The sequence below is a fragment of the Cupressus sempervirens genome, chromosome 4 (genome assembly GCF_028749045.1).
Source record: "Cupressus sempervirens isolate cs-2001-9-10 chromosome 4, ASM2874904v1, whole genome shotgun sequence".
Lineage (NCBI taxonomy): Eukaryota > Viridiplantae > Streptophyta > Pinopsida > Cupressales > Cupressaceae > Cupressus > Cupressus sempervirens.
This window is the reverse complement of record NC_143121.1, coordinates 827,593,475-827,618,109: the sequence shown is the minus strand read 5'-3', so window position 1 is coordinate 827,618,109 and position 24,635 is coordinate 827,593,475. Positions and strand designations below refer to the sequence as shown.

General features: G+C 33.3%; 1 pseudogene; it reads right to left on the bottom strand.

Annotated features, from left to right (window-relative positions):
- Positions 1-6,271: 6,271 nt before the first annotated feature.
- LOC149563941 (protein EARLY-RESPONSIVE TO DEHYDRATION 7, chloroplastic-like) overlaps positions 6,272-24,635 on the bottom strand; it is a 32,528-nt pseudogene continuing 14,164 nt past the window's right edge.

Genomic DNA, 24,635 nt, shown 5'->3' with positions numbered 1-24,635 from the left:
GACTCCCTTCGACCTATTAAATAATGACATATGACCCTAGGAGTTCTAGGACCTCTAGGGACATATTAGAATCATTCTTGTGGGTCAAAGGGAGTCATAGGTTGACCTATGAGCACCTTCGACCCATTACATGATGACATATATCCCTAGGGGTCCTAGGACCCCTACGGACATATTAGAATCATTCTTATGGGTCTTCGACCCATTACATGATGACATATGTCCCTAGGGGTCCTAGGACCCCTAGGGACATATTAGAATTTTTCTTCTTGGTCAAAAGGGGCCATAGGTTCACCTATGACCTCATTCGACCCATTAAATGATGACATATGTCCCTAGGGGTCCTAGTACCCCTAAGGACATATTAGAATCATTCTTATGGGTAAAAAGCGATCATAGGGTGACCTACGATGCCCTTCAACCCATTAGATGATGACATATGTCCCTAGGGGTTCTATGTCTCCTATGGACATATTAGAATCGTTCTTGTGGGTCAAAGGGGGTCTGACCTATGACCCCCTTCGACCCATTACATGATGACATATGTCTCTATGACCCCTTCAACCCATTACATGATGCACATATTAGAATCATTCTTATGGGTCAAAGGGGGTCATAGGTCAACCTATGACCCCTTTCAACCAATTACATGATGGCATATGTCCCTAGGCACATATTAGAATCGTTCTTATGGGTCAAAGTTGACCTATGACCCCATTCAACACATTACATGACAAAATATTTCTCTAAGGCTCCGAGGACCGCTAGGGACATTTTAGAAAGATTCTTGTGCGTCAAAGTGGGTAATAGGTGTACCTATGACCGCCTTCGACCCATTAAATGATGACATATGTCCCTAGGGGTCTTAGGACCCCTAGAGATATATTAGAATCGTTCTTATAGGTTAAAGGGGGTCATAGGGTGACCTATGACCCCCTTTGACCCATTAGATGATTACATATGTCCCTAGGGGTCCTAAGACCCCTAGGGACATATTAGAATCATTCTTATGGGTCAAAGGGGGTCATAGGTTGACCTATGACCCTCTTCGACCCATGACATGATGACATATGTCTCTAGGGGTCCTAGGACCCCTAGGGACATATTAAAATGCTTCATATGGGTCAAAGGGGGTCATAGGTTGACCTATTACACCTTTCGACCAATTACATGATGAAAAATGTCCCTAGGGTTCCTAGGACCCCTAGTGACATATTAGAATTGTTCTTGTGGGTCAAAATGAGTGATAGGTTGACCTATAACCCCCTTTGACCCATTACATGATGACATATGTCCCTAGGGGTCCTAGCACCCCTAGGGACATATTAGAATCATTCTTGTGGGTCAAAGGGGGTCATAGGTTGACCTATCACCCCCATTGACCCATTAAATGATGAGATATGTTCCTAGGGGTCCTAGGACCCCTAGGTACATATTAGAATCATTCTTGCGGGACAAAGGGGATCATAGGTTCACCTATGAACCCCCTTTGACCCATTACATGATGACATATGTCCCTAAGGGTCCTAGGACTGCTAGGTATATATTAGAAGTATTCTTATGGGTCAAAGTGGGTCATAGGGTGACCTATGACTCCCTTTGACCCATTAAATGATGATATATGTCCCTAGGCATCTTAGGACCCCTAAGGAGATATTAGAATTGTTCTTATGGGTCAAATACCTATGACCCCCTTCGACCCATTACATGACTACATATGTCCCTAGGGGTCATAGGACCCCTAGAGACATATTAGAATGATTCATATGGGTCAAATGAGATCATAGGTTGACCTATGACCACCTTTGTCCCATTACATGATGACATATGTTCCTAGGGATCCTAGGACCCCTAGTGACATATTAGAATGCTTCATATGGGTCAAAGCGGGTCATAGGTTGACCTATGACCCCCTTCGACCCATTACATGATGACATATGTCCCTAAGGGTCCTAGGACCCTTAGGGACATATTATAATAGTTCTTGTGGGTCAAAAGGGGTCATAGGTTGACCTATGACCCCCTTCGATCCATTACATGAAGACATATGTCCCTAGGGTTCCTAAGACCCCTAGGGACATATTAGAATCATTCTTATGAGTCAAATGGGGTCATAGGTTGACCTATGACCCCCTTCGACCCATTACATGATCATATATGTCCCTAGGGGTCCTAGGACCCCTAGGGACATATTAGAACCGTTCTTATGGGTTAAAGGGGGTCATAAGTTGACCTATGAAACCCTTTGATGCATCCCATGACGACATATGTCCCTAAGGGTCCTAGGACCACTTAGGACATATCATAATCATTCTTGTGGGTACCCCCTTCGACCAATTACATGATGACATATGTCCCTAGGGGTCCTAGGACCCCTTGGGACATATTAGAATGCTTCATATTGGTCAAAGGGGGGTCATAGGTTGACGTATGAGTCTCTTTGACCCATTACATGACCACATATGTTCCTCGAGGTCCTAGGACCCCCAGGAACATATTACAATCATTCTTGTGGGTCAAATGGGGTCATAGGTTGACCTATGACCCCCTTCGACCCATTAAATAATGAATATGTCCCTAGGGGTCCTAGGACCCCTAGGGACATATTAGAATCGTTGTTGTCGGCCAAAGGGGTCATAGGTTGATCTATGACTCTTTTCAACCCATTAAATGATGACGTATGTCCCTAGGTGTCCTAGGACCACTAAGGACATAATAGAATCATTCTTATGGATCAAAGGGGGTCATAGGGTGACCTATGACCCCCTTCAACCCATTAAATGATGATAAATGTCCCTAGGCATCCTAGGACCCCTAAGGACATATTAAAATGCTTCATGTGGATCAAAGGGGGTCATAGGTTGACCTACAACCCCCTTTGACCCATTACATGACTACATATGTCCCTAGGGGTCCTAGGACCCTAGGGACATATTAGAATGCTTCATATGGTTCAAACCTATGACCCCCTTCAACCCATTACATGATGACATACCTCCCTAGGTGTCCGAGGACCCCTAGGGACATATTAGAATGCTTCATATGGGTCAAAGGGGGTCATAGGTTGTTCTATGACCCGCTTCAACCCATTACATGATGACATATGTCCTTAGAGATCATAGGACCCCTAAGGACATATTAGAATCATTTTTGTTGGTCAAAGGGAGTCATAGGTTGACCTATGACCCCCTTCGACCCATTACATTACAACATATGTCCCTAGGGGTCCTAGGACCCCTAGGGACATATTAGAATGCTTCATATGGGTCAAAGGGGGTCATAGGTTGACCTATGACCCCCTTCGACCCATTACATGATGACATATGTCCCTAGGGGTCCGAGGACCCCTAAGGACATATTAGAATTGTTCTTGTTGGTCATAGAGGTCATAGGTTGACCTATGACCCCCTTCGACCCATTACATGATGACATATGTCCTTAGGGACATATTAGAATGCTTCATATGGATCAAAGGGGGTCATAGGTTGACCTATTACCCCTTTTGACCCATTACATGATGACATATGTCCCTAGGATTCATAGGAGCCCTAAGGACATATTAGAATGCTTCATATGGGTCAAAGGATGTCATAGGTTTACGTATGACCCCCTTCAATCCATTACATGATGACATATGTCCCTAGGGGTCCTAGGACCCCTAGGGACATATTGGAATTGTTCTTGTGGGTCAAAGGGGGTCATAGGTTGACCTGTGACCCCCTTCAACCCATTACATGATGACATATGTCCCTAGGGGTCCTAGGACCCCTAAGGACATATTAGAATCATTCTTTTCGGTCAAAGGGGGTCATAGGTTGATCTATGACCCCCTTTGACCCATTAAATGATGACATATGTCCCTAGGGGTCCTAGGACTGTTAGGGACGTATTAGAATCATTCTTATGGGTCAAAGGGGGTCATAAGTTGACCTATGACTCCCTTCGACCCATTACATGACTACATGTATTAGAATGCTTCATATGGGTCAAAGGGGGTCATAGGTGTACCTATGACCCCCTTTGACCCATTACATGATGACATATGTCCATAGGGGTCCTAAGACCCCTAGGGACATATTAGAATGCTTCATATGGGTCAAAAAGCGTCATAGGTTGACCCATTACATAATGACATATGTCCCTAAGGGTCCTACGACTGCTAGGGACATGTTAGAATCATTCTAATGAGTCAAAGAGGGTCATAGGGTGACCTATGACACCCTTCGACCCATTACATGTCAATATTATATTAAATAATTATATTATGTTGTATATTTTAATATAATATTAATATATTATTAGATTATATAACAATAATAATCATATATGTTACTAGATTATATATTTAATAATAATAATAACAATATATATTATTATATAGAATAATTTTGTCATATAATGCTATTAAATATATTTAATAATAATAATCATACATATTAGTATAATGTAATATTAATTATAATATTAATGTTCACACAGTCACGAAATACATAATTTCTTCTAAAATTGTCTAAAGTTATTGTTTTATGTTCATTTCCATTTAAATTTGTTTCCCTCCATATTTAAAATTAAAAAAAACTTGCCTTTTAAAATTTCCTATCAAATAGGCATGGGAAGTCACCGAGCCTAATCGGATATCCAATTAGACCTGGTGTTTACCAACCCTCCCTGGTCAACTAAAAAAAGGTGTTTGAGGAGGGTTTTAGTGACACTCAGACTTCGGGTAGCCATCTGACAATGTTATTTTGATCGAAATTGAATGAAACGAAAAGAATTTTTTAATATCACTCTCAAGATTCCATCAATATTATTTTTGTCAAATTTTGAGTTCGATAAGTATTTATTAGTTAATTATCAATGAAGATTATTGTAAAGTGTTGATTGACATACTGATTGAAAAGTAGCTATAATTTTCAAACGGTATAACATTTTTAAATCTAAAAGTTGCATCATATTCTATGCTTCGCCTAGTATAAGAAAAAAAAATTAAATTAAATTTGGTAAAATTTTCTATTAGTGAAGGTGGTCAGACACTAGAGTTTTTTTTCCAAAAATGTTTTAGTAGAAAATTCATATTTAATTATTTATTTGGAATAAAAATACTGAAAAATATGCGTCACATCCGGGCATGAGTCTACTTTTTATATCTATAATTATATTTAAAAATATTATCATTTGATTTTGGTTAAGGTGGTCAGACATACACTTACTTTTTATTTTTGCCCTGAAATTTTTGTAGTACTGCATTAAAATCCAAACTTTTGACCAGTCAATTTTTTTTTTCTCCTGATAAGGCCTAGTAGTTTAGAAACTACATTCAATTTTCTACAAATTATTTCCTTACAACTTTTTGATATAAATTCCATAACCAATTTAAAATTATGTGTCAAGTTGACATAACCCTAATTTGCTAATTTTTCACTGCCACTTAAGGCCATAGTTTGGTACACCATGATCCTACACATACCCAAAATTGAGATATTTTTGACTATTTTGTGGCACTTCTCACTACTTATGCTATGGATTGTGAGCCATAACTACTTTAGTTATTATTTTTTTTCTTTGCTCATAAACTTGCACAATTGAGTGGTTAAATGGTGGATGTATAGAAAGTGACCAGCTATCCAGGGACAAGTCTCTATTATAGGGTTGCTTTGTTCTAATTTGAAACTCAATTGTTCTAATTATGATAATAGGGTATGACTATCCATTATTGTTGTCTATTTATTCAATAGATCCAAGAAAAAACATGACCTCTCACAGATTTCAAATCAAACTGAAAATTAGATGTCAGTTTAAGCCCTATTCAATTATGTGCAACATTTTCTTGTTCAAGCACTTATCCAATTCAATTATAAATGTGTGCACCATTTTAAAAAGAATTATAAAAAAATTTATCTTAGAGGTTGAAATTAATTGGTCAAACTTAAAGCATTGAGTTTCATTGTGAAGACCTAGATTCAGATTCTTGTGGGGACTTTGAATATCGATGTGTGCTGACTTTGTTTTTAGTTAAGGAAGGGGAAAATGTTTCATAGATTTTGTTTTGTTCTACACATCTCTATGAATAAAGTTCTTTGCAAGAATGTAAGACAATATCCCATTACCCACCACAATATTCTTCACAAGTACTAATTTGACAGAATACGATCTGTTAAAAATATTTTTTGTATAAGTCATGTTACATGGTTTCCTTTCCTAGTGCAAAAACTGCCTAAAAAATGAATGTAGCATGTTTTGTTTATTTGGATTATTTTTTCTTTTTAGCGGCTTACATTTCTTTGGTAGTAGTTTTTGAACTTTTTGGATTTAGAGAATTTCTATTTTTGGAGATGGTCTTAAGCTATAGAGATCAAATGGCATATAGCTCCAAATTTTTCTTTTGTTAGCTTAGTAGCTTTATCTCCATACCTGTCATTTACAAGACCTATCATTACAACCAAAAAAAAAATTAGCACATCCTTTCCAGTAGCCTCAAATGCTTTACAAACTTTACCAAAGGAATCAAGTGAAGCAAGAACTATCTCCTTGGGTAGAAAGCTAAAGAAGTTTTTTCCTATTGCCGATGAATTTAAAATAGATCATGTTATAAATCTTGCTACTTTTACTACTCCAGATAGAACACCTACTTCCACCTTGTCTTACATTCTTGAAACCTGTATCTCTCTTTCACAATGTGCCCTGAAGCTACAAAAGTACTTTAATGTACAAGTTTATTGTAGTCCTCAATAATAGGAGTGGCCACTACAGAATAAGCCACACATTTTTCCCTTGTTACTTTCACCATAGAAGGCCCAATTTCCCTTCCATTGCCACTTCCCTTCTCACCAAAAACCCTCAAACTCTTAGAGACATTCTACAGTGAAAAAAGGGTATATCACTCCAAGTTCTTTTCCAACTCTTGCAGAGCATGCTCCTACCCTTGACCTACAATTGTTAAGCCATAGTTGAGAACATTTTTTATTGTTTCAGCATTATTATTACTATCATATTCCTCTTGGGGAAGTTGGAGGGAAAAAAATAATGGCAATGATCAACCTTGATGACTACTTCATCTTTGGCTAAGTGTCATGTTCACATTTTTATCTTTCAACCTAATTATATAATGACTTAATCTATATATCTCTTAATCCAACATGTTTCATTTTTCTCCATTTAAGGATCATCTCTTACTAACAAACAAAACTCCAACTCCCATTTTCATGAAGTAGCATTTATTACCCATGTAATGAGATTAGAATTTTAAGATCAAATCTTCATCATTAGTAAAACATTTTCTAATGTGAAAGTATAGCCATGGCTAGTCTACTAAGCTTCAGCCATTTAGTGCTTGTCAAATACAGTTTAAAATTGTATCTTTTTCCACTAAGAGTCCAATTTCTACTTGTACAAATTCAACATATTAACAAGTATTGTGATTAGCAGATTTGTAAGAAACATTTGACTAAAAATTATCATAAAAAATTGGAAGTTTACTAAATAACTGCATAATTTCACCCTTACCTAGATTAATTAGTCTAAAATTTTGATAAGGAAGAGTGAATATATGGCAGCAGAAGGCTGAATTTGAGGTGTTATTTAGAATTTGTTGTGTTCATTCATGGCAAAATGTGTATAATTAAAGTTCATTTTTCCATGGTGAAGTGTTACAAGTCTTTGTCAAAGCGAAAAAAGAACAACAATGGCTACCAGCTAAGGTATTGCTAATATTCTTCCACAAGCACAATTTGTGAGGTAAATACTAATGACATATTTTTCATTCATTTGCATTAACTATCTTCTAATTCACTTGTGAATTTGTGCATTTCACTCTATATACTATATATTTTTTTGTTTCAAATAGTGTTTTCTTATTCATATCTTATTATTGTTTTATATTCTAGTAGCTACTTAACAATGGAATATTATATCCAAATGTGTGGAAATTTTGGTCTGTGAAGTTTGAATCTATTTCTTCAGGTAAGTTGACTAAAATTTGCTACTAGTAAAGTACACTTTAGAATTTTGATTTTTCTTTTTTCTTTTTCTTAACAGAGTTCTATCCCTATTATATTTCACCAGCATATTACAAACCATTGATCATTGTTTATTTTATTTGCAATTCCTTCTATTCTTGTTTCCATAGTGAAGGGTTAGAGCTGTTTCTCAAAACAAAAAACAGAACAGCAGTGGCTACTAGCTAAGGTAGTGTTGATATTCTGTGGCTACTAGCTAAGGTATTGCTAATATTCTTGCATGTTTTTTTTCTAATTCATCTATGAATTTTTTTAGTTCCCAATGCATACTATTTATTTATTTATTTAGTGAGTTTTTTCTTATTTATCTCTGAATATTGTTTTATATTTCAACAGCTACTTAATCGTAAAATACTACATCCAACTGTGGGTAAATTCTTCTCTATGAAGTTTGAATCAGTTTCTCTAAGTAAGTTAACTAAAATTTTCTACCTACTAAAGTACTTTTCAAAATATTGATTTTGTTCATCTCATTTTCCTATTTTTCCCTATTTTAATTCATCACTGCATGACAGACCATTGGGTATTTTTTATTCTATTTGCAATGACTTCTTGCACCTTGTGATTAAGTGGATATGACCTATGAAATATTCAATTCTATATAAAATTTGCTACCATTCTCAATTTATTGAGCTTTTAAATTTAGTTGAATTTGTAATCTATAAATATAAGCTAGTCCATTGATGTCTAATGCAGAGTGAGTTTTGGATCTGGAAATCAGCTTCTCACTTCCTGCTTCCTAAGCCAATAGGTCCATCTAATAGTACCTAAGTTGGTATTCTCCAAGTGCACAAGCCTCCTAGGATCTCTTTCTAATCTTTCCTCCAAGGTATAGATATGTTCCTCTTGAGTGAGGTACTTTAGATTATCTTTTTTAAACATTACAAGACTCCTAGTTTAGCCCCTAAATTGCCATACAACTCTACATATCATATTCTGCTAGAGATTTCTATCCTCCAAATGAACCAAAGTGAATTAGACTTTGCGTACAGTTTAGCTATCATTGAGTGGCAAACTCTCCAAATATTCTGGAAAAAACTTTTCCTACTTTGGATTATCTTTTTCAAACATTAGAAAACTCCTAGTTTAGCCCTTGAATTGGTATAAAACTCCATAGATCATATTGTGCTAGAGATTACTGGTAAACTCTCCAAATATTCTTTAAAAAAAAATTCCTAATTTGGATTATCTTTTTGAAACATTAGAAGACTCCTAGTTTAGCCCCTGAATTGCCATACAACTCCACAGATCATATTGCACTAGAGATTCCTATCCTACCTTTATAAATGTGTTCTAAGTCTACACTTGTCAAGATTTAGATTCCAGCTTGCACCTAAATCATAATAGGGATATCCATGGGATTCCAAAATAGTCCATCTAATATGTATTCTAATCCTCATTTTTCTATCCTTACACTTCTTTCACAACACCTTGACTCATTTACTTTCATGATTGTATAAGCTACACTCCCTTGACAACAACAAAAAGAAGTTTTTATAACTTAGAAAAAAATGGTGAATTCATATACAAAAAACTATTTTTTGTACACAAAAACATGATCTCTATATCAAGCTTCCCCTTGGGTGTACTTTTAGTATCAACTTCATCATTCAGTATGGGGCATTTAAAAATAAATAAAATATCTATGCGATTAGAGACATTAGGATCCTAAAATCAATAATTTTGTTAATAAAATAACTCAAGAAAAAATTGCATAAATAGAAGAATATTCATTAATAATCAATAATGAATATCAACCATTAATGCAAATTTTCATAAAGTATATGTATTACAAATTATATTGCTCCTAAGACACAAAATGATAAGCCCTTGTGGCCAAATAACTAAGATTATAAAAATTGGAAGGAATAGATCATGTGAAAATGTGGAGCAATTCAAATTTTAGATAAACACAAGATCATGCAATAATATACTAGCTTCCTACAGAAAGAGGATATCAACTTAAAGCATGAAAAAAATTGCACACTATTCAAGGTTTGGCAAATCATCTAAGATGGGTTCACCTAAAAATGTCTCTCTTCCTATTCAATAAAAATCCCAAACAATAATTCTTTAGAGGAATATGTTTGTCAATATAATATATTCTACTTAAGGTAGTTAACAACATAAACTATCAAGACCCAAGTATATGATGACCCATACAATGTAGACCTACCCATAACAATAGTAATAGGCTTCCACATACTTCTTCGCTACCCATAACAACAATAATAGACTGCCCAACACAAGTGTATTTCTTCCTAAGAACTAGGTTGCTTAATTCCCTAATAGAGGATGCCATTTTAACTTACTCCTCCTTAGTTACCTCAGTTGTGTTGTGATTTGAATTCTCCATTTACATTGTGTTTATTTTTCAATATACTTTGACTTAAGCGTTTTCTTTTTAGACCTTTTACTAATTGTTTTTGTACCAATTTTTTTCAAAATATATCTCTTGCTTGTTGGTTAGGGGTTTGATTAACAACTCTCTTTCCTTTTGCATGCCCTCTTTTTTTGAGAATTTGTCAAAGTATGATGCAACTTGTTGACTAGTGTTTGGTTTTTACAAGATTCTTCTAAAGAGAAACTTGAATTATTCATGTAATGGAAGACCAGGTATTTATGTTTCTTTTTTTACTTATTTTTACTTGTGATGTAATTTCTAATGAAATGAAACACTAGACTGCAATTTAATATTAGCACATAGAGAAATAGTTCATATCTTCATTATTATGATTAAAATATTAAACTAATTAGATATTAAAATAACCTATTTGAGAGTAATGTACACATGAATTATGAAGCTCCTTTATGATATTAATAAAACCCTTCAAATTAGAAAACATCTTCAAGGCTTTCAAATTAAATGCATGCCACCTTAAAGGCACATTTTCAAAGTTTTGGATTTCTTAATTTGTAATCATATGTTCTTCAAGAATGTGATATGCAAGTTAAAACTAGTGCATTTATTGTTGATAGTACATGACACATTTAGGAAATTAGAACATCATCATCATCTGAATATTCAGATGAATGAGCACCAAGACCTACCCTAGGTACAAATGCATACTTCAATGAAATGATATATTGCACTTGCAAAAGGTGCCAAAATAGGAAACTAAAGAAGCAATGACTTGTTGGTATCCATAGAATGAAATATGGAGTTTATATAGAATAGGTAAATTATAATTAACATATTTAATAATAAATAATTTATATGCATAATATTTAATACATTATTATTGACCCTTTTTGTTATTTTTTGATGAAAAGCCACTTTCAATTCCCAATATTGTTGAAGAGCCAATAAACATTATTGATGGCAATCAATCCCAAGATGAAGAACAAGGCATGTTTATGGATGAAACTACTTCACATATAAATGAGGCTAGGGTTAATGAATTTATCCAAGACTTCTACACATCTTCTAAAGAAGCTATTGATTTACCTCTAGCTCAGTTGGCTAGGATGCCTATTTTTCCAAATGTTGATACTTTTATATTGGTGACACTTATGTTATTGTTGAACTTGAAGGTTACATGTGGATTGACAAAGACATGCTTTGCAGATATATGATGGTAGGATTTGATATTACTATAAATTAATATTCTTTAATGTCTTAAAATATTCAAGCATTTTGTATACTTATTTAAATTATTTATTTCATCATATAGGCTTTTGGCATACAAAATACTCCCAAAGGATAATAAGCTACCTCATTCTCATAGAGAAGTATCTTCCATAATGAAAGACATTGGGATAGATTACAATATATATGATGCATGTCCAAATGACCGCATGATTTACTATGGAAAAAATGCAAATTTGAAGCAATTCCCAATGCATCACACGAGTAGGTATCGTCAAGATCAAGTATCCAAGAAGGTTCCTTATGAAGTACAATGATATATTCCATTAAAACCAAGATTTGGGAGGATGTTCAAATGCAAGGAGTTGGCAAAATATATGAATTATCATGCACAAGGGGGAAGCCAAGATGGTGTTATGCATATGGCTAGAGATAGAAAATATTGGAAGGAAATTGAGGAAAAATGGCCACATTGAAGAAATGAGTCAAGGAATGCAAGAATTTCTCTAGCAATGGATGGTGTTAATCCGTTTGGAGATCTTAGGACAACATATTCTATTTGGCCAGTTTTAGTTATTAACAACAATCTGCCCCCTGGATGGCAATAAAAAAGGAGCATGCAATGTTAACTCTTATTATACCAAGTATAAAAATACATGAATACAATGCAATGTCTTCTTGAAGATTATATACAAATATTTCAATCCTATTGAACCTTAATAATTTTTTTGTTTATTTAAGGAAATATCAGGTAAAAAATATGGATGTGTACATGGAGCCCCTCATTGATGAGCTTTGCGAATTATGGAATGGTGTACATATGCATGATGTGTCAAGACCTATCACTGATAGAAACTTCCTCTTTCATGCAATACTTGTCTGGACAATTCATGATGCACCCGGGCTCTCTATTTGTTGTGGTAATATATGATAAATTAAATTTTGTAATTTTTATATTTACTATACCATTTACTAATTGTGGTTCCCACTCTTATTTTAGGGCTACAAACAAAGGGGAAACATGGTTGTCCATCATGTGGGCTAAACACTCTATATAGGCAATTAAAAGATCTCAATAAAACTATGTATGATGAGTATAGACATTTCTTACCACAAAATCATCACTACCAACTACATGACAAAAATAAGTTTAATGGAAAAGAAGTGGAAATGTGAAAACCAAAAAGGATGAACCCTGCTAGGTGGAAAGAGATGGATGACAAAAAAGAATAGACGGGCTTTCCACTAGGAATGAAAAGACTCATTTTTTTACAAATTAGAATATTATGTTGATCTACCAATAGCCCACCTGTTTGATACTATGCACATTGGGAAAAATGTGGCAGAGTGCTTGTAGAAACATCTAAATGGAACTAACCTTGAAGCACAAATAAATTTACCGAAATATTTGCAAATTGCCAATGTCATGCCAAATATGTGGTTGCATGGAGACAACACTTATGTCCATGCTCCATGGACTCTTACATCAAAGGAAAAAGATAATATCATAGATAAAATGAAAATAACAAAAAATTCCTTCAAGATTTGGTGCAACATTAAAAAACTTATTCACAAGGGATGGATCAGAGTTGTCAGGACTAAAAGCCCATGATTGGCACAATTGGATAAAGGTAATTTTGTAGTATGCGATAATTGTTGATAACATAATTGGAAATTTGAGTATGTGAGTGATAATATAAATTCTTGCATATGTTTACATATTTATTTGTCAATGTCATGTAGTACGTGTTGCCTATAGCATTACCAAGCACTTTTGATCCTAATATCGCATTAGCAATTTACAAATTATCCAAATATCAGAGGTATTAAGAATTTTTGATGCATACTCTTCCATGAATCTTGCCATTTGAAGCATATAATTATAAAGATATTATAAAGGTTTATTTAATACATGTTAATACTTGTAGGTGGGTCTCATCTAAAGAGATACATCAAGATGACTTGAAGTATTGGAACAAGAATTTTTTTTTTTTGATGTGTGACCTTCAAATGTGCTTCCCTCCAAGTTTTCTTAATTCTCAAGAGCACTACCTTGTACACCTAGTAGAAGAGATTGATTTGTGTGGCCCTATTCATATTTGAAAATGTGGCTAGTTGAAAGATATATGAAGTTGTTAAAACAATTTGTGAGACAAAAGGCTCGACCAGAAGGTCTATGGTTGAGGGATACATGGTTTTCCAAGCAATGGTTCATTTGAGGGAGTACTTACCTTAGTTGCACCTTGTAGCTCCTTAATTATGGAATAATAGCCCACTTCAATCATTTGAAGGAGAAAATTTGGAGGGCCAAGGAACTTCTAAGAGGATAAAAGGTATGCATGAATTTTGTACATAATAGTTTTTTATCTTAATTTTTAAAATACACAACTTCAAATAATTTTTAATTCATTAAAAATTCTAATTTTTTATTGTAGATGCTAAGGAGTGGGAGGCATTACATTTGTACATTGCATACAACTCTGACTTTATGCTAGAATGGATGGAGAAATATGTTGAACAAAAGAAATTAGAGGATGAAAAGGCATGGGCCAACATATATAATAAACATGGTCAAAACACTTCTTGAGGACTACTAGCCAGCCATAAAAGAAAATGGCCAGAGAGATGCTCATGGAACTGGCAAAAGACTAATATCGAACATAAGGCAACAAAATGAAAGAATAGAGTGACACCACAACAATTGAATTTTGTTTAAGGATCTATAAAAGGGGAGGTAATAATTTATATTAATATATTGTATATTTTTAATAAATTAACTTTTAACTTATGTACCATTGAATCTAATTAGCTAAAATTTATATGAATTTAGGTAACATATTACAAAGCAATGTGGAATCTTGGTCATCATTTTCAAATAAGAAAAGTTGATGAAAAGATACAAACTTATGATTGTGGAGTTTCAACATCATTTGAGGTGGAATGTCGTTCACATGCAAATGATAAACAACCAATTATGAGCACACTTCGATATTATGGAGTGTTGGAGGATATTATAGAGCTTGATTTTACATCTTTCAAGAAAGTTCTTTTTTGTGTAAAATGGTATAAGCTTACCAAAGTGGGCGAAGATAAAACTATCTTGTTGCACAACAATGGATTCCATATGATCAATGCATCTAGGTTTGAAGCCACTTTTGAACCTTATGTGTTTCCAAATCAATGTGAAAAAATATTTCTTATTCCAAATTTAGAACAACCTAGATGATCATTTGTGATTGATTATGATCCAAGAGGATGAAGAGGAACACTTGTTCAAGATGTGGAGGACCACAATTTACTTGAAGATGCAAAAGCCTCCCTTGAAGACATAGATGACCAAGATGGAGATGAAGGTTTTAGTGTCAATGAGCCATGTGACCAAGATGAGGAGCATGATGATCCTACTGAAGTGTTTGAAGGACATGAACAACCATATGGGTATCAATTCCATGAAGATGATGAATTGATTGATTTTCATTTACCTATATTTGGAGATGATGAAGATCATGGAACTGATAGTATTAATCTATTTGTAGATTTAGGTCCCATTAATTATGGGGAATATATTCTAGTAGACAATGAAATTTCATGTGAAGATGACATTGATTGATCACCATGTTCAATTTAAGATAGCTATGAGGATTCAACACAACTTCAATAAACATTTACAAGTTAACTATTGTGTTTTTTTTTTTTGTACACAACATGTGATGCAAATAAAGTAATTTGAATGTTATGATTTTTTTTGTGGATGTCTTTAATCTCAATTCATTGTGATGTTTATATCAATACTCTTAATGTCCAGTCATCATATCAAGTTTTTGATCATAGTTTGATGTTCTTATTCAATAAATTTAACAGTGATCAACCCTTCAAATTCTATTTAAGTTCGTTACATTTTATTTGATAGTGACACCTCTAATGTTGATAATTTGTTGTTGTTACTCATGTTATTGTTGACTTTGAAAACATAATTATTTAATAAGATTGTTGAATTCATTTTGACATCAACATATTTGATGCCTTCATTCCATAGTGTTAAGAGTGCATTCAAACTCTTGTACAAGTTTTTTATCTACTATTACGTGACTTGGGAAGGTAAAAGCCTTTAAGAAAACATTTTGGTTGTATATTTTGCATCTATTCATAAATAAACACTTTTCCTTGATGATGATAATCTTGAACTAGTGTAAATAGATAAATTCTTCCTAATAGTGCTTTGTTAAGCTTGTAGTTTAGGCAAATCATGAGGCCCTTTCAGTTTTTGAGACTTGGATTCTTAGCATGATACTCAACCACATTGTAAGATACAAATTAAAGAGATCAGATTTCCACAATCCATTCCATAATATATTTTTTTCTAGATTTGATTTTGTAGAGATTTTTACCATCAATGTTTCAAATCACACTACGTGATCCATCATGAGGATGAAAAGAGAGCAAGAGATGCAAAACAAAATATATTTTGTTTTGCATCTCTTGCTCTCTTTTCATCCTGATGATGGATCACGTAGTGTGATTTGAAACATTGATGATAAAAAGCTCTACACAATCAAATCTAGAAACAAATATATTAAGATACAAATTCCTTGTTTGGATGTCAAAATCCTTTGTGAAGTGGCTATGAGTATGGGCTATTACATTATTTGTTTAAATTTTATATAATATTTTAATTTTAGAAACTTTTTATTACAATTTATAATACTATAATGGTATTTAATGTTACTGTAATAAAATATTACTACAATTTGTTATAGATTTTCTTCTAGTTCTTTTAGAATTGCTTGTCCTTTAAATCTTTATCATGATTTTCCTCTTTGAAACTGATGTCTATTTATTGATATTTTGCATTTGAATGAGATCTTTGAGTTTATTCTTGAAATTTGCTAAAGTTTCCCATTAATAACTACAATTCATGCTAAAAAATTTATTATATTTCTAATACCACTTGTATATATTGTCTAATTAATATTCAATCATTTTATGTCATTATCTATTTCTTTAAGAATGTGCATGTGGGTGCTCCTAATTCTACTATGGGGGATTCAACAATCTTAAATGGCCTAATCGAAATTCTAAGAAATGGTCAAGGTCAGAACATCATTATGATGGTGCAAGAGGTAAGTTTTAGAATGATCTTTTATAGTTTTATAGGTTCAAATACCCTATGTTTCATATTATATCATGTTAATTTATGTTTGTTCAATGCAAGTAATTTCTAAAGTTGTTCAAACCCCTATTACGACTTTTGCTACTACTAATACTATGCAAGCAGTAAGATTTTTATCTAAGTTTTTGTGCACTGAATTAACTTGTTTCACCTTTATTATTTTGTTAATATTTTTGGTTTTACCAAAGGAAATTTCTAAAGTAGCTCCACCAAACACACATCTTATGGGCATGCAAGACCCAATTATGCCATCTGATACATCAAATGATGTGCAAAGGGCAAGATTCAATGATATGTTTGTGTGGGTTTAATTATGTTATTTACCTTTTTATACCACTTTGAGATTTATATTTGTGCCTTGTAGAATACTTCAAGATGTGTCATTCCCTCTACATCTAGAGTGGATAAGCCCATCACAAAAGTGACATCAAGTACAATACCTCAAAGCATGCCATCTACATCAAACATGGATACTCCTAGTATCCATATGGAAATGGACATTCATGCCCCTATTAGAAGTACACCAAGATTAATAAATAATCCATCATGTGTTGGTTCAACCAGAATTCTTCCACCAACACCTAAACAAGTTTCCTTGAGGAGTGTTATGGAATCAAAATCGAGAATGTTGAGGCTCCTACCAGACACTCTTAAAAATTTTGAAATGAGAAAAGAGATACAAAGACAAATTGAGTTATGTGAGAGGACATTATTGGGGACTGGAGGGATTGCTTTAGTTGGATAGGTACAATTATCTAATTATTATCTTATTACTCTTTTGTAGATCATCTTTTTCTTCAACATTATCTTATTACTCATTTGTGGAACATCCTGTGATATTGTAGTAAATTTTTTGTCTTAGACATTCAAGGAATTCAAAATTAAAGTCAAAAAACTATATTTGATACAATAATCTAAAGATTTACATCTCTTCATGGTCATCTTCACAAATTCCATTTGACGCATTCCATTTAGCCCATACCCTATCTACAATCTCATGAAAACTCTTGCACCTTTGAATGACCAGCAAATCATACTATATCACCTTCATTATGATTCAACCAAAAGTCTCCTTATCTTGGGTAGTGTCTTCAACATCTCAATTCCTAATTATTTTCTACAATAATAGTTTTTCTCATGATAACCCTCAAACTTTAAATATCCAAAGAATGTATGGAGATAACCCTTTTAGTTATGGATGAATCAGAGTTACAGCATCTTAGTTCCTACCTTAAATGCCCCATCACTAAATCATGCAATCTCTGGCAACAAAATTAAAGTAGTCTACTCTTTAGACCTTCAAATAACCACTCATGAAATATATTATGTGCTAGATAAATCCAGCCCATCAAAAACCATTGAATAGGTAGGGAATAATAAGTTTTTAAACTCGTGATATACATCAATATCCAGATTACTTTACTTTTCTAATTTTAAGATTAGGTAGTTTACTACTGAACTACAAAATCCTTATATTGATATAACCATTTGAATAGAAATTTTAGAATTAGTACTTGACCTATGTTCTAGATTGCTCGATGAATAACTATCTAAGATAACATAAATGACATCTAGCAATTATTGACCTATAATTAATCAATTCAGTTCTTTTTAAATCTAACTCTTGTCTATCTCAATTATAGTTTTTAAATATGGAAAATCATTGACATTTATATCCAGACTTGACAAGGTATAACTACTTACATCATTGAAAAGGTAATAGTGCAACCTTGTCACTTGATTGACACTTTTCTCTTATTCTTTTGCTATTGGTTCTTCATTGTAGTTTCCATTACATACCACTTGTCCTTCCAGGTATGGTTGCAATAGTAATTATTTTGACATGTTTAACTTGGATCAATATAATTTACTGTTTACATCTTATCTTTACATGGTCCATGCATTGTAAAATGTATTTCTTTCTCCATGTTTATTTTTCATTGCTATAACCTGCCATTTGTTGTCCAGTAATGATGTTCACTATTTGTTCCTCATTAAATTTGTATTTTCATAAAATACTTTATACATGATTATTGATAATATATTATCTTTCTATTGCTGCCATAACCTTACTTGGATCTTGTAGGGCCCATTTGTCGTTGCACCAAAAGCCATGACTGTTAGTGAACATGGAACACCACATAATTAACCACCTGTGGGTATGGGAGCACATCGCATCACCCAACAATCTCCCCCTCGACGTGCATACCAGGTGCTTACGCAGGTCGGGAAGGCACCGGGGAGATTTGAACCCATGACCAGGTCGAAACCAGGCTCTGATACCAAGTTGCACCAAAAGCCATGACTATTAGTGAACATGGAACACCACATAATTAACCACCTGTGGGCAGGGGAGCGCGTCGCATCACCCAACAGATCTATCTTGTCTTGGATCAATCTAATTAAATATTCTTGTCTTAGATTTACTTGGTCCATGCATTCTAAATTGCATTTCTTTCTCCAAACATGATTTTCATTGCCATAACCCACCTTTCTTTGTCCACTAATAGTGCTCATTGTGTCTTCCTCATAAAATATCCTCTCATTCTCTTGAACTTATTGTCCTCTTAATGGTTGTACTATTTGAAAGTAATAATGTTGTTTCCTTTATTTGCATATATTTTCTTGTCCTTCAAATTTTTTGGTTCATTAAGAGAAATTTTCCTTATTTTTCAAGAATTCCCTTATCTCTCTATGCACTTAACTAAATTTTCAAGTTTGAAAATAGTTGCATATTATGGTTTTCTTTCTAATAGTTTTACAATCTTATTGTAAATAACGGGAAAAAATGAAGAAGTGACAAATGTACCTATGATGGCATCTACCTCAACACCTAAGACATCAACAATATCATCGATCACTACAAAAGGGACTCAAGAAGTTACAATTTTGCTCTCCTCTTATGGAAATGTTTTGAAAGATGAAATTGGTATAAAATTTTATCACTTTATTTATCATCGAGCAGAGCATTTATTTGGAAATACAATTCAAATAGATTGGAGAAAATAGGTGAGTGCTAACAAAGATCAACTTTTTAAAGATGTAATATTAGCATTTGGAAATCTTGGTTTCAATCAGGAATTTATTTTGGATATTGCAAGAAAATGCATTCATTCCAAAAGAGATAATTTAAGGTCCAAGTTGACAAAGGATCTGAAATATCCTCACCCAGCTTGGATCACAGACCAAGTGACATGGGATGAACTTATCAAAGATGCCAAATTCAAGAGGAAATTATGCAATAATCAAAACTATTGGCCATCTAATCTAAAAGACATCTTTGAGATACATCAAAAGCAACCCAAGCTAGGGTATCAAGTATTAGGATCTGGTGGATACAATAGTATTTGTGGTGGCTTAGTATGTGAATATTTTTATCTTTAGTATTTTCTATTCTATGAAAAAAGCATGATAACATTGTGTGTTAATTGTATCTTTTGATTTAATGTACCTTTAAAATATGATTATATTTATTTATGTAGATTCACCAATTTCAAAAGGAGGCTTCAAAGTAGGACTTAAAATATGCCTTATTACATGGTTCCCAAGGCCTTTGACAACACTTGGTAAACCAAGGGGAGAAATTAGTCACTAGCCTTGAATCTAAGGTAAATTATTATAATTCTATGGCATGTAATAATTTGATTAAGAGAAATATGTTATTTTATTAAGTTAAATTGTGTTTTGTATATAGGAAGCTCAAAAATCATACTCATCAAGTAGTGAGCGTGAAGATGAGCTAGAGGAACATGTTGAAATTTTTTTTGCACATAATGATTCAACTAGTATTCCTGAACTTCAAAAGGAAACCATCCTTGAATTTCAAAAAGTTGATAACAACAATAATAATGAGGGTGTTCAATGTTATGAAAAATCCACACTCACAATTACAATAGTACCTCAAAGAAAGAGGACACAAAGGAAGAGGATGGAATAAAGACAATGTTGAAATTGAAAACTAGGTATGCAATAAGAAGTTACTGAAATATATAACTTTTGGATTCTTCAAGACTCCTTGAACTTGAAGACAAACTTTATTTTTGCTATTACAATATTTTTTTCATGATTTTTTCTTTGAAACTCTATTGAGGTATGCTTTATTATAAGCCCTCTTTTATACTTTTGTTTGGTATTGTTCATAAATGGATTGGTTCTCCTTTCAAATAAATTATTGTTCATTAGCATATGAAAACTACTATATTTGCATTCTTCTTGTTTCTCTCTTTAAAAAAATCATCATTCTTATCTAAAAATTATTGTCTCATCTTTATTTTAGGTTATTGGAGAAACACAAAGAATATGAAATATTATTGGGGTATTGCATCTTCAAGTGGCCACTGATAACTCAAGCACAAATGAAATGTTTTCTTTTGGCCATTCTCACAAAATCTTATAGTTAAATTAGAATTTTCAATTAACAAGAAACATTGGTTTTTGCTACTTACAATTGGTACTACAAGCCAGTGCAAAAGATACACTATGGGCTGAAAATAAGGAGTACACTGTACAATTTTGAAATCTGAAATTTAATCAAATAATTAACTTTTATTCTAATGTTCCTTTTATATATATCCAAACTTTGAGGTTAATGACATTTGTGTCTTTTTATTTCTGCACTTCATCACTTTTTAAAAATTCATAGTCTATGTTCCTTCTTTGAAGATGGTTTCTTATCATCAAGGTGATTTATATAGAGGATCACTCATCTACACCAATTGATACTTGAAGTATGATATATTCATTCTAATTTAGAGAGTTAAATGTTTTATGTTGTTAAAAGTTAATCTCATATGTATTAAGAAAGAAATAGGAAATCTAATATTTATGTTTTGACATTTAAAAGTTATCCCAGCCAACATGAGATTGACCATGAAAATCTGATCAACTCCATGCATTTTTCAGCACACATTGTGGAGACTAGTTTTGGGTAGTAATGGAGTTTTCATTGTATGAGTATCAATTTTTTTGTATTCTTAAGCATGGTGAAAAAACTTGAGATGGTGGTAAACAAGTTTATTGCTGGAGCAGTTACGTGTCCAACATGAGAATTTGTTATTGGAGGATATGCACATATCAACACATGCTACAGATTTAAAAAAATGTTTCCCATGCACTGCTAACCATGTTTCTATGTAGGTGGATGAGGTAGAACGTGTTTTTTCTCAAGAAACACAACATATGTAGGAAAAATGTACAAACCATTAAATTTTTAACTTGATAGCAAGGTTTGTTTCTTTAAATATTTGAGGTTGCACATCAACAAATATCTGTCAATTGTTTTTATTTTTTATATGATTTCACACATTCAGTAAAATATTAAAACTCCATAGAAAGGAATAAAGTGCTAAAAATATCATTAGACGAGCTTCTAAGTGTTGGGCTTTGATTTGGTTTGATTTTGTAAATCAAATTATAGATTTTAGAAATCTAATACTTTTAGTGATATCAATTTGTATTTTATGTCTTATATTTAGATTTGAGTTTCTAATTTTTATCACATTAGTCTTATTTCAGCACTTAGTGTTTTCCATGAACTCTAATAAAAATATTCCTGCAAGATATGGTCTACCCTTGATTATCTCATCCCAATAAATTGCTTATGATATTTCAATATTCACAAATGGAGGAAATGATACATATGTTTTTTTTATTGTAGTATTTTTAAGCCTACACCAGGTTGTTGCAATTGTTTCCTGAGATGCTCGTTATCTAAAAGAAAGGAGAGTTTTTGGTATGAACAACAAGATACCATGGTATGTATGAATTCACTACAGTTACACATAACTTAGAGTGTAACTTTTTAGGGGTTCTCATAGTTTGGAGTCACCTCATAATTGCATTTTAGCAAAGGCTATAACTTTATCTAATCTTTATACTGGAAATGTTTCTATAGGACATTTTTATTGTTCTAAACTCAGCTGAAACCAGCAATATATTTTCATGGAGCTTCAACAACACATAATGACAAAAAAAAATGAAGAATATTCACAAAAGAAGAGAATGATGTAGTGCCTCTCATGTTTGTAATATGTACCTTGTCTATTTTGATTCAAGAGATATTTGATACTCTTATTTTGTACCTTATGTTGACCCGAGGGTCAGATGTTATACTTTGATTCAGTACCATAGATGCTTTCCTTCTATACTGTTCAATTTATCATATTTGCATGTTGATGCTATTTTGAGATGACAGTAGATCTATAATGATATCTGGTTATATGATGTATTGGACATATTTTTTGATTATGTTATGAGATGGATTTTATGTTATGGGTATTTACTTCATTTATGTTCTTTATGCTTTCTACGAACGTGAGTGATGTAAATGGATTAATTAGTTAATTAATGTTTAAATTGCTTTGGCTATTATATTATATGTAATTGCACTTGATCGTGTGTTTTAGTGTGTAGGAATTATATCCCTGGCAGTGGCCTATGGAGTTAGTGATTCAGCTATTCATAATTACCAATGTCATCCCTGTATGGTCGACTATCCTTATTTAATTGTTCTAATTAAAACTTTTTGATGATTAGTAAATCTAAACTCATTTGCATTATGTGATTAGACCAGTGAGTGTGTCTGTGCATTTAGAAGTTCACATTTGTCGTGAAAGTGTTAAGTGATTTTCTGTGATTTTGGATTTTCGAGTTTTAAATCTTTTCGGATTTAATTTTTGGCAGCTTTGCCTTAGATGAATTTTTGTTACGGATAATAACCTATTTTCGCTTGGGTCAATTCAGAGTTTAACTACTCCAGCTAGCTATTTTCTATAATCGACTATTCACTCAAAAATGAATAAGTATTGAAAAAGTGAATTCATTATTCATCTCTCACATTTTGGAAATTAATTTTGGAGAGAAAATTTGGAAATCCTCTTCTAAAGGATTTTTTTTTGTTCGTTGTGGGAGCTATGAGCATGGAATCTTTGCGAGGTTGGTCTTGTTGGATTCATCTTGAGGAGTTCCTTCTTTTTCATTAGTTTCAGCAATTTCAACAGATTATTTGTTTTATTCTATGGGTTTCAGTTTTGGCCCCTTTTGTTGTTAGTTAGGGCCTTCCCATTTTACTATTTTTGATTTGTTTTTGCTTCCATTTCTTGTAGCAATATGTTAGGAGGTTGAGAACTAGTGTTCTCCTCCATTTTTGTTTGCTAGTTCTACTCGGTTGGTCAAGTATGAATGTTTTCCCTATTTTCAGGATGGGGGTTTGAGATTTTGAGCTGTTATGCTGGCCGTTTTTGCATATGATGTCCAATTTCTTTTATTTTTGGATTTTCAGGGTTTTTGCATCCAAAGGCCAAATGGGTTTTAATTTTGGAATTTTTCCAAAATTTGGGGTTTTTACCTCATTTTGCATGTTGCCCTATTTTCTTGGGTTTTCTTGGTACATTGTGGTTCGTGGACCTGGATGATCTGTTTGGATATCAGTCATACCACTTTCGCATCTTTTGTTGCATTGGGATGGGTGATGCACCCATCCTCTTGATTCTATTTCAATTGATGGATTTTCTACTTTGCGTTCTCATCCAGTCCTTTGGTATGATCTTCATGATGGTGGTGCGCCACACACGAGTACATTTGTCGGGTGACCTGCGGGGCTTGATCTTTCATGGTACTTTCAAAAGTTGTGATCATTTGCGATGGGTTGGGAATTTGCATGCTTACGGGTACTCATCATTGGATAAGCATGGGTAGGGTAGGGTAGCATATGGAGGGGGCTTCTACCTCGCAGCTTGGTGATCATTGTCCCTCGAGGGTTGGCGAAGAAAGCTTTAATTAAGTGATAATTAAATAAAATATTGGGTTAATAATCTTAAGATAATAAAATATCTGAGGTGCTAGAGCCTTTCCATTGAGGGAT